The 18,441-nt window shown below is 41.6% G+C and overlaps 1 long non-coding RNA gene across 2 annotated transcripts in view; it reads right to left on the minus strand.

The window, feature by feature from the left end:
• The window catches only part of LOC137643906 (uncharacterized), a 67,470-nt gene that overhangs the window by 5,657 nt on the left and 43,372 nt on the right, over positions 1-18,441 (minus strand). Inside the window, exon 4 of one of the 2 annotated variants that reach the window (XR_011045090.1) lies at positions 10-383. The exons of the other annotated variant lie outside the window; for it this stretch is intronic. This is a non-coding gene — a long non-coding RNA (uncharacterized lncRNA). Of the gene's footprint in view, positions 1-9; positions 384-18,441 lie in introns of those variants that run through there. 2 annotated transcript variants of the gene reach the window in all.

Genomic DNA, 18,441 nt, shown 5'->3' on the forward strand with positions numbered 1-18,441 from the left:
AGCTTTAAATGAGAAACAATACCAAAAAAGACATCAAGATCAGTAATAAAGTTATGTAACGTTGCTAATGGTCTTCATATTCAGTCATATACATACTGTACTATGAAATGAGACTTATGTCAACCTGCTCAACAAAAAAACACCTGCAATAGCTTTGAAGTTCTTATTAGTCCTATTCCTTATATTATCAAATATCCTAGAATAGATTTTATTGTAGATTACCAACATGGCTTAGAATTGGCAAACTCACCTTGGTATTGTAAAATTTACTAAAAATTCCAGCAGCATTTTGACCTGTCTCTCTCCTTATCTAAATATGTCGCAGGATAAATGGTGCAGATGACACATGATTGGGGATCCTTCTTTTCACAGAATCTGTATTTCTAAAGTACAGTACAATAAAATGAAAACCATTTCAACACATTTCTTGATATAGTTGTATTCTCATTATAAAATACAATTTGCACACGGCTTTTATAGTTGGCCATAAGAGAATTTAAGTTTCCTGACTCAGTGTTCTAGTTAAACTAATTAACCACAAGACCTACAAATAAGAACAAGATTAATATTTTCAGATCAAGTGTCTGACTGAGCTATTTTATGAAGCTAAGCAAGATACCACTTTTATAACATACTTCCACACGACTAGACTAAAGGATAGTCCGGTGAGACAGGGAGACCATGGAGGAAAACTATTTATGACACTCGAGGGAAATGTAACCCCCTTCAAAGAAACAGTTGAGTATAGAATTAACAAGTCACTAAGAAATTTTAAGTCATTTCAGAAATTGTCTAAGCAGTTCCAATGGTTCTTTCTGAATTGAACTTCGTGAACTCAATTATTTTTTCTCCTTAACTTTTCATCCATTCCCTTTGTGCTTGCTCCCCATGAATGTTCAATTTTCCAACTTTCTTCTGCTTTAGTTTTCATTCAAGAATAAATACAAGATACAAAAACTTAATACAGTACTGTGCATGTAGAGTACCATAACACAAAAATACACTGATCATAAAACTTTTCATAAAAACATCTCTCATTGATGTTTAATAGTGAGTTGGTTCCAAGAATCTTTACTTATGATAAAGCAATCCTTTCTAATCCCACCTTCACATCCTATAAATCCCTATTAGCTCCCTCCATATCGTTGCTGATACCATGAGTTGTTTGATAATTTGACTACTATATTTTACCATTTTGTTTTAATACAACTTCATTTAAAATCATTTTCCCACTACAGTAATAAATTTCTTAACAAAGACACAGAAAGTTGAAAACTAAACGAAAGGCATAATTGTCGGTGAGTTGATATGGCTATCACAATATCCAAACCAAATATGCAAATCTAGACAACATGCTCAACAATACATAAAGATCATCTTTCTGGACAAAACTACTTACAATCAAAATAAAAGGATACACATGCAAAATGATGATGATAAATTCAAGTAAACAATAGTAATGTACAAGAAGACCAAAACCAGAAAAGAAATTTTTTTTTTCACTTTTTTTATCTCACTTAACTCTGGTACTCGACTAAATCCTTTTACAACTTACCAATAAAACGTATAGAAGTATATTTTCCATATGGCCTCATCTAAATTATACAACTCCAGTACTGTATAGACTTCATTAGCTAACTTCATTTCAGGATGAAAAATTGTCAATGCTCCTTTTCTTAATGTTTGACTTTCTTGATTAATTCCCACACAATCTGCTTTTTGTTAGCCTTCATAAACTTCAGTAAGATATGTAAAATTAGAGAATACTGCTGTGCACCTTACAAAGGATTACTCAAATGCAGACTGCAACAATCATAGCCCAACTTCCCTCTTTCTGTGGTTCTTCAAAATTGCTGATAAGCTGATCAATTGGCATTTATAGAGGTTTAGCACTTTAAATTTTAGATAGAACGAATTGAATAAAAAAGGGATTTTGACAAAGGAAAAATCTATTTCTGGGGAGAGACCTGTGACGCCCGGTGAAAAGGGTCCTTCTTTACACTTTTCTAATATAAATCTTCCAAATATACTAGAGAAAGATAAAAGCATGGAATGCAGAGGTTACAACCCTCGCGCGAGCACCTTGTTGGTGTCGTGTATTTAACAAGGGCGTGTGTAAACCACTATTCACAGGCTGTCTTCCATTTAGATAATCCCTTCATCAAAGGGGAGGGCCGTGACAGGCCCTAGAGAATACAGTTGGGCTACCCCACCGACACCTACTACTCGCGCTCTCCAGGACATCCTTCTGCAAGAACATATGGCTTGGCAAGGAAAGGGTGGGTCCGTACAAAAATAACCGGGAAGGGTTTCACCAGGCGTCACAGGTCTCTCCCCAGAAATAGATTTTTCCTTCGTCAAAATCCCTTTCCTGGGTTGATCTGTGACGGCCGGTGAAAATGTACCGGAGAATGCCTTCCAAGCCCAATAAAGTAATAACATAATGCGGAGAATACAATCACCATGTACGACAATAATATAATATAATAATGTAAGAAACGTCCAATTACCAACTAGCCAAATGACATAGAGAGCGTAAGGCTAAATAACTAAGACGACAGGGAATCAACTGAGTGTTGAATCGCAAAAGGCATCAAACCTTACATGTCTAAGCATATATAAACATTAAAGGAACGGTAACTACAATACCAGTTAAACCATAGGAATTAAACATGGCAAATATCATAGGGCTAACGAACTACCCCAGGAGAGTGACGACGTGGTGTGAGTGGCGGGTAGGAGGGAGAAGAGAAGAGATGGAAGAAAGGAAGAATCAGAGATTAATGGAGAGGGAATAGGTTCCCCGCTGCCATCGTCGGGTATTTAAGGGCCTGCAAAATCTTTAGATAGTGGCGTAAGACAACCATAGGGGATTTCCAACCCGTATATTTTTTGTTTAAAAATCATCAAAGTCCCTGTTCTGGAAGTAATTGATGTAGGTATCTACTGTCCGTATATCATGAGCCTGGGGAAATGATTCCGGATTAGTATGTTTAAAGAAGTAGAGGATTTGTTGCCTGATGCCGTGAATGGAAATAGTACCTCCTTGTTCCCCGATAACCAAGGGGCCAGACGAGCGGGTGGCAGTTCTAGCTAAAAAAGGCCTTGAGAGTAGTGACTGAACACAGAGAAAAGATCCTGGGGAAGAAGAATAATCTTCCGAGGGGAGCACTTATTTTGTGGATCCTCATTTCTTAGCTAGGAAATCATTGTCTGGAGAAAGGAGTTCTTCGGCTGTAGGGAGGAAATCTATGTTTTCCGGGTTCGTGAGAGAGCTGCTAGTTCTGATATTCCATCACCTGAGGCCAAAGCCGTTAGAAATAAAGTCTTCCTAAGAAGAGTGATAAGAGCAGGATTCATTGTCCGTGTCCGGCGCAAGTTTTGAGGACCGCTCATACACCAGAGTCCTTTTGTGGCCAAACCGAAGGTCAAAGCCTAGCACATGTTTTTTGGAATAGATGAGAAATAGGAATCAGCTAGGTTAATGTTAAACCCAACAAGGAAGATCTTCTTCAAAGCTTTCTTGATGGTGGTTAAAGTGCTAACTGTTAGGCCTTTGCCAAATAAGAACCTCAAGAAAGAGATGTCTATATTCGGAGACATACGAGTATGGTCTGAACTCTTAGGGAATCTGCTAGTTGTTAACGGCCGAATCATATTGGCGAATTGTCGAGTCCCTTTTGTCTGATTCGATGAAGAGATCGATTTCCGGTTCAATGTTCGCGTCTCTACGAGCTGCAACCTTCCTGTAGTCCACAAAGTCAGGGTTTCGGCTACCCTTGAGCACACAGTGAGTTTGGATTACTCGAGTCAGTTTGGGGAACGGAATCCGGAAGGGACGGAGTTTCAACTCGAGGAGGAGAGGAAACCAACTGTTCTTGGCCAGTGAGGTGGTACTAAAACCACTGCCTCCCGGAAGGAGCGTAGTTTGTGTAAAAGTCTCATTAGAAGATTCACTGGGGGAAATAGGTAAACCTTCTTCTAATGGTTCCTGAGTATCCACCGGAATGAAATTATGTCTAGAGATCATTCCGACTCCAGTGGTTTCGTCCTGGCTAGTGAGTCTGCTCTCACATTCTGGACTACCGCAATGTGAGTTACTGACAGGATCCAGTTCTTTTCTGTTGTCCAGGCGAAGATAGTGACCAGGATCCGATTCAGGTTGGGTGACTTGGATCCTCCCTTGTTGACGCAGTGTACCACGTCTGTGCTGTCTAACACTACTCTGATGTGGCTCGACCTCGGAGGAGTGTGTCTCTTCAGGGTCAAGAACACTGCCATGACTTCGAGAACATTGATATGGGTCTGTTTCATGGCGGGTGACAAAGACCCCTGAAACATCTGATGTTCGGAGTAATCCCCCCATCCACTTAGAGGCGCGGCTGTATGGAATGTCTCTTGTGGAGGTGGGAATTGTAGAGGAACCGATTTGGAGAGGTTCTTTGGTTCGGACCATGGGCGTAGTCTCATTTTCAAGACAGAGGGGATCTTCGAGACCTTGTCCCTTAAAGGTACTGTAGCTCTCTTTCTCCAAACTCGATTGATGTCTTTGAATTTTTGTTATTGAAGTGAATTGGAGAAGGCCGATGATACTTTCTAAGGTTCTTCTGGACATCCGTTTGTGTTTGAGAAAATTCTTGATCTTGGAAGCTATTCCTCTTACCTTTTTGGAAGGGAGAGACAACGTGTGCTTCGAAAGGTGCCACTGAATGTCTAACCATTCTAAGTGGCCTGATGGTTGCAGGCGAGATTTTTGGAGATTGACCCGAAATCACAGGTTGTCGAGAAATCGAAGTACTTCCTTCGTAGCTCTCTGCTTCTTCTTGAAGAAAGCTTGCTTTTGGTCTTCGACCTTCTTTCTGGCAGTGAGGCCCCGCCTTTCCTGCAATTTTGGATTGCTCTCGTATCATCTTGTAGAACCTTGTTCACCTCCTCCTGAGGGAAGAGGGTTTTACCTCATCAGGAGGAAACTATCAGCCTGCTCGATTCCTGTCTGATAGAGGCCTCAGACAGAACGTATTTCCCACAACTAAGCCGATCAGACCACCAAACGTGTAGGTCGAATTGGAAGGGCAGAGCTTGGTTCTTCCTGAATATCTGAAACAAAGTCTCAGTGGGATAAATCGAGACTAGGGTCTCCCCGAGGTGGGGTCCGGCTCTTTAAGAGCCGCTATGGCCGAACCTTCTTCGTCAGCTTGAATAGTAAGACCTGTCCATTTATCCATAATAGGCAAGGCAACAATGAGAGCAGCTGTAGATATGGCGTATTCCCCATTGTGTGGGGTGAGCTTGGAATTATCGTACCCCCCAGACCGACAACATCCTGGTCCAGACAGATCGGGCATGTCCTTTAGGAAATAATACCGTTACTTTCGGTACCTTGTCTAACCTAACCAAGGCATGCTCTTTCAATCGAACGAATCCATTGAATGGGAATTCTAGTCCCTGAGAGTAAATTCTAGGTCCTCCAGAGGGCGGACGTCTATGCCATCCAGCGTTATGGTACCATCTATATATGGGACATGTAAGGCAAATTTCTATGTGTTGTTTTTACCGAAGGAGGTTACTTCGATACGCCTGAGGCTGTAGGGGGAGTCATCAGAGTTCCTGAACGGATCCGACTCACCACCATATCTTTGAGCTCCGTCATAGCCCCTTGGCTTTCCCTAGAATGTGTTGCTTTTAGCAGCCACGGTTTTATGCAAGGTAACAAGAACATCAGGATCCTTTGAGAGTCCTAGGTCGGTGACGCAGGTAATTGCAAAGCTGAAGGCTCAAAACTCATCACCACCTACCTGCCCGTCCATGGGGTCGATGTCCAACCCTAGAGAGGAAACTCCGAGGAGATAGGGTCCTCTAGAAGGAGCATTCCTTCCAAACCTTGATACCCAAGGGCGGAGAGCCTCTCTTGCAGGCCGGAGAGATTCATCATCATCCTGAAAGAAGTGAGGGGATTAGTGATGAAGGAGAAGACCGTTCTCCTCAATAAGCAATGCATACATTAATCCGGATCAAATTAAATCATCGCCAAAGGATACCAAAAGGAACCATATTAGAACCAACTTACATCATGGGTCCGGAGTAGCGAGGACAGCTCGTAGCAGAACGTGCGTGACTCCGGGAACCATACCATGTAGGCGGACCTTCTGTAAAAGAAAGGGGTCATAAGTCTGGATGTTCCTTGAAACTCTGGTTAGTGATCCTATTCACAGGCTGGGATCAGCCGTATAACTCTAACTAATAAAAATGCCTATATTTATGCATATATTTAATTATAACTATGAATAAATATGGATAAATATCCATACAACATCGTGTTCAAATAGAAATAAATTTCTACTCAGTACTTGGAACCGAACGCTAGCCGCTTCTAATGAAAAGCCAGGTCGAAAACAACCATGCCATGAGAGGCTATCTACTGTTCCTTGAGACTCTGGTCAGTGAACAGATGAATCAATAGAATACTAATATCCAGTAACCACATAACATGTAACTATAAACCTCATCGGTAAAATAATGTTAACCCCGGTTCTGAATGTCCGAGTCAGGGGTGGCCAACCTATGACGCATGCGCCAACAGTGGTGCATTTCATGATTACAAGTGTCACACTATACCCCAAAGATAGTAAATTGAATGACTTTTCTTTAAAATTGCTAATTATGTTCATATATTTTCATTAGGACTTTCGAGAATAGCTAATGAATATTACCAACGCAAATTCAAAGTGTCATTAACGTAAGTACAGTTTACTTTGTATTCATGTTAAATCCTTTTCTTTACAGCTAAAACCAAAGATTGGCCACCCGTGGTCTGAGTGATCTCTGTTGCCACCGGAGATCCGGTGACAAAGGTCCGTCATAGTGAAAACGTGAACATCAGAGGAAAGCTAATATTAAACTCAATGCTGAACGCCTGTGCGATATCCGGTTAAGCCGGAGATTCGATGAAAAGGACCGTAATAACGAAATTGTGATTATTCATGAAAAAGGGTTCATACCCTGGTTCTGATCGTCTGATTGATCAAAATGTTAACTCCGGTTCTGATCGTCTGATTGATCTCTGTTTGTACCGGAGATCCAGTGACGAAGGTCCGTCATCGTGAAATCGTGACCCTCAGCGGTACGATAACATTCCTCAATACTGAATGTCTGTGTTATCTCCAGTGAAGCCGGAGATTCAATGAAAATAGGGACCGTAAAAATGTAATTGTGATCAATCATGACAAAGGTTCGTGTGCAAAAGGCCTCAGCCGGGCTCTGAGTACCAGATTTGACCGTTGCACTCCAAATATCTGACTAGTTCACACCCAACGAGTATCCATTATAGCGGAGTATAACTCAAGGCGGAGCTAAGGGGGTCGGCATAAAGCGACCCCAACTAATAACTCATACACTAACGTAACCTATTAATAGTGCTAGCTATATTAACAGTAACCACATCAATAAAACGTGAATACCATTAAACGTAATATCATCAACTCGGAGAATAAGAGGAGGCAGGAATAACTCGTGATCGTAAAAAAAACGGAAAACGGGAAATCCACCTCTCTTACTCGAGCTTAATAAAGAAAACGAGAGAAGGGGTAACTCGTATCTGTAGAACAGAAAACGAGCACTCTATGCTCACGCTCTCAAGGTTACATAATAAAAAACCAATATCACACAATAATATAAGAAAAATAATAAAATTGATTGCTTTTTTCTAGTAATTGTAATAACCAAGAACGAAGAATAACGACAACGTAACAAATAAACAAAGATATAGTCTAAAACGAGCACCTTCCAGAGGCGAGTACAAAACTATAACAAAGACTAAATCGCTATTCTTCGTAGGTCCAAATTGGACTTGCTAGCAAATAAATACCATGGTAAGAACTAATAATAAATAATGATAATAAAATTGGTCATAAAACGTAAGTGATATAACCTAGATGACAGAGTACCAGATGGGCAATAATAACTTGAAAATTTACCGAAGCGAACAAAATCCAAAATGGCTGCCGATACAGAGGCAGGCCAATCGCTTCCAAAACTAAAATCCACAATACTGGAAACAGAACAAATGCCCGGTACTGCAATAAACTGTCAAAACAAACTAAGGTACTTAACATTGGTAAAGGTGAAGTAGCAACGTCAGTCATGTTGAATTAACGACAAACACTTGCGAAAAAACACTGATCAAAACACTACCGACTTAGCTGGCAAGTCCAAAACAGAAGGATGACCTGGAGAGCGCGAGTAGTAGGTGTCGGTGGGGTAGCCCAACTGTATTCTCTAGGGCCTGTCACGGCCCTCCCCTTTGATGAAGGGATTATCTAAATGGAAGACAGCCTGTGAATAGTGGTTTACACACGCCCTTGTTAAATACACGACACCAACAAGGTGCTCGCGCGAGGGTTGTAACCTCTGCATTCCATGCTTTTATCTTTCTCAAGTATATTTGGAAGATTTATATTAGAAAAGTGTAAAGAAGGACCCTTTTCACTGGCCATCACAGATCGACCCAGAAAGAGGATTTTAGTCGGGTAGACGTCAATTTTAGGACTCTCTTTGACTTTCTTAACATGGCTACACATACACCGAGAAGTCTGGCCTATATATTCAACATTCTCTGTCCTCATACACCACAAAACACTGAGCTTATTAAACAATTCATCTCCACTCAAGGGGTTAACTACTGCACTGTAACTGTAGTGATTACTTTCCTCTTGGTAAGGGTAAGAGAAAATTTTTAGTTATGGTAAGCAGCTCATTTCGCAGACACTCCAAATTCAAACCATTGTTCTCTAGTTTTGGTTAGTGCCATATTATTATTACTAGCCAGACTGCCACCCAAGTTGAAAAAGCAAGATGCTATGAGCCTCTGTACCATGATCATCCACTGCCATGGGGTAAAGTTCTCTTGCTTGATGGTACACTCGGGCAAGTTTAATGGAAGGGCCATAAATGCCTGGTGGTTTATCTAAAGGTCTTCTTATCTATTTTTTTTATCTTCCTCAGAAGTATTCAATTTTAAAACCATCCTTAATGACCTCCCTTCAGTTGAAGTGGCTATCTTGGAGGGTACTTAGCCTTGACCAACTTTATCGGACTTTTTATCTTCAGTCTACAAGTTGTATCATTACTTTATATATATTTCTGTACATATTGTTTTTGTTGTCATTGTTATTAAATTTGATTTTTGGTATGATGAATCCTTGTTATTGCTTTTAATTCTTATCCTGTCTGGAGACCAGTACATCCTAGACTTTGCCAGTGTTGTCTACTGTATTGCAATATTTGTCGTCTGCATGCCAATATTCAAGACCTTGCAGTTGCATCCAGAAAGTATGATATTTTTTTTTATGCTCAGAAACTTTGGTTTCTCAAATGAGGCACTCATCTGAGCTACTTATTACTGGTTTTAAGATGCAATAATTTTGAAAGTGGGTAATGGCAGTATATATTAGCACTATGTACCCTGCTTCACATAACTCCTACTACAAATGGGGAGGTTATGAAATTCAGGCAATAAAAGTTTGAGGCAGGCATTAAAAGTTCTATTTGTGTTTGATCTATCGGAATCCAGACATGGATGATTCTATATTCGAGTCTTCTTACCATTATGGCCAAGATACAAGGTGATAGAAATGCCTCTTTTGTTTTTGTTGGGGATTCCAATGCTCATCATAGGGAGTGGTTACATTCTATCTCTCCTAGTGATTGCCATGGCTTAAGAGCTTTGGACTTTGCCTCTGAATCAGGCTGTGTGCAAATCATAAGTGAAGCTACTCACAAGTCTGGTAGCTGCTTGGACCTAATAAACTGTACACTGACTCCCCTGGCATTATAACTAGTAAGGCTGGTTCTCCAGTAGGGACATCTGATCATGCCCTGATTTCCTTAGTGGTGAAGATTGAGCAGCCTGTACCTGATCGATACTACTCATGTAAGATTTATATGAAACCTCAAGCAGACTGGAATAGCATTTAGAGTGACCTTTTGAACTTGAATTGGTCACAATTGTATAATAGTGTTGAGCCTTTTGTTCTTTTGAATGAAAATCTGGTCAAATATTGATAGGTGCATCACTTCTCGTGTGCTATAAGTACCAAGTGAAAGACAAACCCTACTTCAATGATAATTGCAGACATGTTTATTTGGAGAAGCAGGAGGCCTATCATTTTTGAAAGGGTAATAGATCAGATCTGACTTGGAATACTATACTCAGCTAAGAGCTTTGACTCAAGAGAGTTTATGCTTCAACAAGAAAGGAATACAATTACACTATAAAAGAAACCCTTTAAGGTACAACCCAGGAATACACAGTAAGTGGTGGGCTACCCTTGAATCTGCACTCTTCCTTGTAGACGTAAAAGTTCCTCCTTTACTAAAACCCGATGGCTGACACAAGCTGTCCAAAGAAAAAGGCAACCCTTTTGGCTGGTTAGACAGGAAACTTGATCTCCCTAATTCCTGTTTTTCTGAGGCTAAGCTAACTAGTTTAGATTTTCTGTCTCATGAAATTAAAGCTCTCTTGATAGACCTTCATGCTTATGGAGGTGTAGCCCAAATAGTATTTTTCATTTTGATTTTTATAAAAACTTCAGATTTCTTATCTCTTAGGTTATCTGTTATTTTCTGTAAGTTAGCAAAAAAGGCTCTTTTAGCACTTGGAAAATTGGTAATGTTACGCCATTATGTAGATGTGTTTGTGGAAGCTCTAGTCCAGCTGATTATTGCCCAATCTCCATAAATCCCATATTATCTAAAGTTTTTGAACGTCTTTTGGAAAAACGTCTAAACAGGTTTACTGAAGGTAATCATCTGCTCCCTAGTTTGCAATTTGGCTTTTGTAAAGGCCTTGGAGCATGTGATGCCCCACTTGCAATCTTCATTATTGTACTGTACAGAAATACCTTGATAGTGGTCAAGAAGTTCATATGATTGGCCTTGATTCTAGTGCTGCCTTTGCCCCTGTTAATCATAAGCCCCTTGTTTTCAAACTCACACAGTTAGGAGTAGATGGGTCTTTTCTTAGCATAATTATTGTATTTTTATGTAACAGATCACATGAAGTTGTCGTTGATGGGCACCATAGCGAGTAGAGAAATGTGATATCTGGTGTTCCATAGGTTAGTGTTCTTGGCCCATTACTTTTCATACTATATACAGATGACATTTGGTTTGGCCTAGTAAACAAGCTCATTGCATATGCAGATGATTCTACTCTCTTTGCTAAATCCCTTATTGGAAATCTAGCTTAAATTAGGGCATGGTGCAAATTATGGGGAATGAAGTTGAACCCTAACAAATCTCAAAGCATAATTGTAAATAGGTCAAGGATAGTGGTTCCTAATTATCTGGATCACTACAGTAATAATGTTTCTTTAACTCTGTCTGATTCTTAAAATTTCAAGTGTGATTCTTGATAGCAAATTTACTTTTTTGAAACACATTTGGTCAGTCTCTTCTTCAATTGGACAAAAAATTTGCCTTTTGAGAAAGTCTTTCAAGATTTTTGGTCATTTATCTATTCAGAAGAAGTGTTTAAATTTTTTCATTCTGCCTTGCTTCGAGTAAACTGTATTTCTCCTATCTAGTCTTCAGCTGGTGAATCTCCTCTTAATTTTTTGGACAGGAACTTAGGTCTATTAAATTTCTTATTCCTGATCTAGATATAAATCTCTAGCACCATTTAGTTAGTTCGTTATGCACGCTGCATAAGAATTTTCATAATTCTCACCATCCTTTACATTCAGATCTCCCTGTATAGTACCATCCTGTTCATAATACTAGGTATGCAATTGATTCTATTGGGCATGCCTTCATCATAAGGCTTAATTCTACACAGTAGTTGGGGAATGATCTTCCTAATCAGGTAGTTGAATTGATGGAACTTCAAAAGTTTAAACTAGCAGCGAAAGTCATTTTATCTATTTTAATATTGTTACTGTTCTTAAAGTGTTTCATTATAATTGTTCATTACTTCTCTTGTAGTTTATTTATTTCCTTTCCTCACTGGGTTATTTTTCCCTTTTTGGAGCCCTTGGTCTCATGGCATCCTGCTTTTCCAAATAGGGTTGTAGCTTAGCTAGTAATAATAGAAGAAATTCGTAATCAAGGTGTTCAGGCGTGTCTTACCTCAGTATTGCTCAGTATTTTTTCAGTTAATAAGGGATTTTGACGAAGGAAAAATCTATTTTTGGGGAGAGACCTGTGACGCCCGGTGAAAAGTCCTTCTATCTACCTTTTCTGATATAAATCTTCCAAATATACCTGAGAAAAATAAAAGCATGGAATGCAGAGGTTATTACCCTCGCGCGAGCACCTCGTGGGTGTCTCCCCGAGGTGGGGTCCGGCTCTTTAAGAGCCGCTATGGCCGAACCTTCTTTGTCAGTTTGAATAGTAAGACCTGTCCATTTATCCATAATAGGCAAGGCAACAATGAGAGCAGCTGTAGATATGTCGTATTCCCCATTGTGTGGGGTGAGCTTGGAATTAACGTAGCCCGCCAGACCGACAACATCCTGGTCCAGACAGATCGGGCCTGCCCGTTAGGAAATAATACCGTTACCTTCGGTACCTTGTCTAACCTAACCAAGGCATGCTCTTTCAATCGAACGAATCCGTTGAATGGGAATTCTAGTACCTGAGAGTAAATTCTAGGTCCCCCAGAGGGCGGACGTCTATGTCATACAGAGTTATGGTACCATCTACATATGGAACATGTAAGGCAAATATCTATGTGTTGTTTTTATCGAAGGAGGTTACTTCGATACGCCTGGGGCTGTAGGGGAAGTCATCAGAGTTCCTGAACGGATCCAACTCACCACCATATCTTTGAGCTCCGTCATAGCCCCTAGCTTTCCCTAGATTGTGTTGCTTTTAGCAGTCACGGTTTTATGCAAGGTAACATGAACATCAGGATCCTTTGAGAGTCCTAGGTCGGTGACGCAGGTAATTGCAAAGCTGAAGGCTCAAAACTCATCGCCACCTACCTGCCCATCCATGGGGTCGACGTCCAACCTTAGAGAGGACACTCCGAGGAGATAGGGACCTTTAGATGGAGCATTCCTTCGAAACCTTGATACCCAAGGGCGGAGAGCCTCTCTTGCAGGCCGGAGAGATTCATCATCATCCTGAAAGAAGTGAGGGGATTAGTGATGAAGGAGAAGATCGTTCTCCTCAATAAGCAATGCATACATTAATCCGGATCAAATTAAATCATCGCCAAAGGATACCAATAGGAAACATATTAGAACCAACTTACATCATGGGTCCGGAGTAGCGAGGACAGCTCGTAGCAGAACGTGCATGACTCCGGGAACCATACCATGTGGGCAGACCTTCTGTAAAAGAAAGGGGACATAAGTCGTGATGTTCCTTGAAAATTTGGTTAGTGATCCTATTCCCAGGCTGGGATCAGCCGTAAAACTAATAAAATGCCTATATTTATGCATATATTTAATTCTATCTATGTATAAATATGGATAAATATCCATACAACATCGTGTTCAAAATAGAAATAAATTAATTATGCCTATATTTATGCATACATTTAATTCTAACTATGCATAAATATGGATAAATATCCATACATCATGTTCAAAATAGAAATAAATTAATTATGAATATATTGATGCATATATTTAATTCTAACTATGTATAAATATGGATAAATATCCATACAAAATCGTGTTCAAATAGCAATAAATTTCCACTCAGTACTTGGAACCGAACGCTAGCCCCTTCTAATGAAAAGCCAGGTCGAAACCAACCATGCCATGAGAGGCTATCTACTGTTCCTTGAGACTCTGGTCAGTGAACAGATGAATCAATAGAATACTAATATCCAGTAACCACATAACATGTAACTATAACCTCATCGGTAAAATAATGTTAACCCCGGTTCTGAACGTCTGAGTCAGGGGTGGCCAACCTATGGCGCATGCGCCAACAGTGGCGCATTTAATGATTACAAGTGACGCACTATACCCCAAGATAGTAAATTGAATGACTTTTCTTTAAAATTGCTAATTATGTTCATATATTTTCATTAGGACTTTCGAGAATAGCTAATGAATATTACCAACGCAAATTCAAAGTGTCATTAAAGTAAGTACAGTTTACTTTGTATTCACGTTAAATCCTTTCCTTTACAGCTAAAACCAAAGATTGGCCACCCGTGGTCTGAGTGATCTGTTTCCACCGGAGATCCGGTAAGAAAGGTCCGTCACAGTGAAAACGTGAACATCAGAGGAAATCTAATATTAACCTCAATGCTGAACGCCTGTACGATATCCGGTTAAGCCGGAGATTCGATGAAAAGGACGGTAATAACGATATTGTGATTATTCATGAAAAAGGGTTCATACCCTGGTTTCTTATCGTCTGATTGATCAACAAGCTAACACCTTAATATATTAAGAAATTATATTAATAATCAGTAACCACGTAACATGAAAATATAATCTTCATCGGTATCACATTGTTAACTCCGGTTCTGAACGTCTGCTTGATCTCTGTTTGTAACGGAGATCCGGTGACAAAGGCCCGTCATCGTGATATCGTGACCGTCATCGGTACGATAACATTAACCTCAATTCTTAATGTCTGTGTTATCTCCAGTGAAGCCGGAGATTCGATGAAAAAAGGGGCCGTAATAGTGTAATTGTGATCAAACATGACAAAGGTTCGTGTGCAAAAGGCCTCAGCCGGAGTCTGAGTGCCGGATTTCACCGTTGCACTCCAAATATCTGACTAGTTCTGACCTAATGAGTATTCATTATAGCGGAGTATAACTCAAGGCGGAGCTAAGGGTGTCGGCATAAAACGACCCCAATTAATGACTCATACAGTAACGTAACATATTAATAGTGCTAGCTATATTAACAGTAACCACATCAATAAAGTGTGCATAACATTAAACATAATATCATCAACTCAGATAATAAGAGAAGGCATGAATAACTCGTGATCGTAAAAAAACGGAAAACGGGAAATCCACCCCTCTTACTCGAACTAATAAAGAAAACGAGAGAAGGAGTAACTCGTATCTGTAGAACAGGAAACGAGCACTCTATGCTCTCGCTCTCAGGGTTACATAATAAAAAACCAACATCACACAATAATATGATAAGAAAAATAAAAAATTGATTGCTTTTTTCTCAGTAATTGTAATAACCATGAACGAAGAATAACGACAACGTAACAAATAAACAAAGATTTAGTCTAAATCGCGCATCCTGAGGCGAGTACAACACTAACAAAGACTAAATCGCTATTCTTCGTAGGTCCAAATTGGACTTGCTAGCAAATAAATACCATAGTAAAAACTAATAATAAATAATTATAATAAATTGGTCATAAAACGTAAGTGATATAACCTAGATGACAGAGTACCAGATGGGAAATAATAACTTGAAAATTTACCAAAGCGAACAGAACCCGAAATGGCTGCCGATACTGAGGCAGACCAATCGCTTCCAAAATTAAAAACCACAATACTGGAAACAGAACAAATGCCCGGTACTGCAATAAGCTGTCAAAACAAACTATGGTACTTAACATTGGTAAAGGTGAAGTAGCAACGTCAGTCATGTTGAATTAACGACAAACCCTTCAAAAAAACACTGGGCAAAAAAATCTCGTCTTTGTGGGCAAGTCCAAAACAGAAGGATGACCTGGAGTGTGTTCGTGTGGGTGGCAGTGGCGTGGTACAAGTGTGGTTTCTGGGGTCTTTGTTAGGGCCCTTCCCTTTGATGAAGGAGTTATCTAATTGGAAGACAGCCTGTGAATAGTGGTTTTACACACGCCCCCGATGTAGACACGACACACACGAGGTGCTCGCGCGAAGGTAGTAACCTCTGCATTCCATGCTTTTATTTTTCTCTGGTATATTTGGAAGATTTATATCAGAAAAGGTAGATAGAAGGACTTTTCACCGGCCGTCACAGGTCGACCCAGAAATGACAAATTCAGAAATAATTTGTATTTTTTCCTAACCATACAAACCTTAGCTATTTACATTGGGTTTACCTTTCGGCGTAGCTGAAATGGCAAGCCATTAGAATTTAACGAGGGTGTATTATCCCCGCGCTAGTTAGCAGGGGGGTAGGGGAGTGGTAGCTAGCTACCCCTCCCCCCCTCACACACCAGTGAACTACTTCACTTCACTTAGAGGTAGGACTTGTCTTGGGGGACAGGGCTGGCGGGCAAATTGTGTAAATAGCTAAGGTTTGTATGGTTAGGAAAAATACAAATTATCTCCGAATTTGTCATTTGTTCCGTAACCGAAATACAAACCACGCTATTTACATTGGGTGACTTACCCCTTAGGAAGGGTGGAAAGTCCCCAGCCATACTGGCTTTGGCTTTACCCGGGGACTCAGAATCCGAGTGAGTCGCACTCGAGAAAAGGAGTCCCTGCACCTCACAAGTTCCTTGCTCCGCAAGGAAACGTGTGGCCTACCTAAGCTTGTGTGTGAAGGAAGAAGTGTGACCCGTCCTAGGCAGTTGACCTGGAGTTCCAGAAGGAACTCTGGGTTAGGACGTTCCCAATACCACCTCGTCAGGGTATGGGGGACGCGACAGTATTGACTCAATACTCGGAACACAAGGAAGCATAGTTTACCTGCAGAGGTTCGAGGTCAGCTATGCAAAGACCAGGATGCTGCTTCCCCAGTAGAGGGGACGATGAAGAAAGAAGTAAGGGCCAGACATACTTCTTTCGTTCATGTAGACTAAAACCTGATAACAATGCTCTCAACCTTCTGCTACCTGTCCAAAAAGGAGCCTGAGGTTAGTCCAGCTGTTGTGTAGCCACCACAGAGCAATAGAAACGTATCGATACTCCTGTGGGTCACGTTCTGCAGGAAGCGGGCTGCGAAGGTCATTAGACGCTTCCAGACTCCAGCTTGTAGCACCTGCGTCACAGAGTAGTACTACTCGAAGGCGAGGGACGTTGCGATGTATCCGACATCGTGCTGTAGGGCGACGTGACGGGGGAGGGTCTGGATTCAGGTCGAGATGAATGTCCTTGAGTCCGAGCAGAAGATGTATACTGGTGACTCTCCCCTATGTCCTTCCTGTGCTCCCAACCCGGCTGCACGTGAGGAGAAACTGCAGCTGTTCCCAAAGATAACCCCTCGATTCCTTTACTGGCAAGAAGGAGAAGGTTTGGGTCATCTGATACAGAAGGGGGACTCGAAATCTTGAAGGAGTTGGACCGAAGGGCCGGGACCCCAAGATTCTGAGTCTAGCAAACTACTCAGGAGCGAACCTGAATGTTGCCTTCCCCTATTCCTTAGAAAGGGCGGAGTCGTACGAGACCAAGAAGATTGCTTACACACTGGCCGAGGCCAGAGTGAGCAGGAGCACTGTCCCCCAAGACGGAATACGATCAGAGGCCTGACGTAATGGTTCTTGAGGAGATCTCTTAAGGGACTAAAAATTCCGAACCATGCTCCATGGAGGTAGTCTCACTCCGAATGGGGGAAGAGACGTTCCCAGCTTCGCATGAGCGAAGAAAGGTCCAGCGGGAAGGAAAAAGTCTATTCCTTTTAGCCTGAAGGCCAGGGAAAGGCTGAGCGACAGGCTTCACTGCCGAGAGCGGAAAGGAGTTTCCTCCCGCCGAAAAGCAATAAGTCCGTTATTGCTGGAGAAGAGGCCTCAAGGGAAGAGGTATCTCTCCCACAACACCAACCACAGAAGATTCTCCACTTCGCCTGGTAGACCCCTGGGGATGAATATCGCTGGTGACGCGACCTCCGCTCCGCGACTGTAGCGGGTTGTCTCTTCTTGAGGAGGCGGCGTAGTGTCTCCAGGCGTGAAGCCGAAGCGATGTCATGGCTCGTGAAAGATGTTGTAGTGTGGTTGTTTGAGTAGCCTGTGCCGCGGGAGAAGCTCTCCCGAGAGTTCCGTCAGGGGAAGCAGAGGGTCCAGAAACCGTTCCGCGTATAGTCACAGTGGAGCTCTCAGGGCCATCGAAAGGTTGACAGACAACCTGGTCTTGTTGAGACCCATTCTCAACAGACAACAATGGTGGGAAGACGCAGGCGTCGATGTTGTCCCACCATCACCAGAAAGCATCTTGCCAAAGCTTGAAGTTCCAGGCTGTCGCGATCAGGTCCCCCAGGCCAGGACTTGCTGGTTACCAAAGGCCAAAGACCCCCAGGTACTCTCTATCTGCGAGGCTCTGCTCACATAGTCGGAGAGAACATTCCTCTGCCTGGAATGAGCGAGCCGATAGTCGTATTGAGAGGACCTTGGATCATCTCAGTATCTCTACTGCAAGATGCGAAGGTATGAAAATGCATCCCTTGCTGGTTGGAATACGCCAGTACCATGGAGTCGTCGCGCACGGAGCGACTCAGCAGGAACTGTAGGATCTGTAGAGAGGCCAGACTACGGCCCCTAAGCCTGCCTGACTGATGGAGAGGTATCCTTCAGGTCCTGACC

Source organism: Palaemon carinicauda, chromosome 7 (genome assembly GCF_036898095.1).
Source record: "Palaemon carinicauda isolate YSFRI2023 chromosome 7, ASM3689809v2, whole genome shotgun sequence".
Classification (NCBI taxonomy): Eukaryota; Metazoa; Arthropoda; class Malacostraca; order Decapoda; family Palaemonidae; genus Palaemon; species Palaemon carinicauda.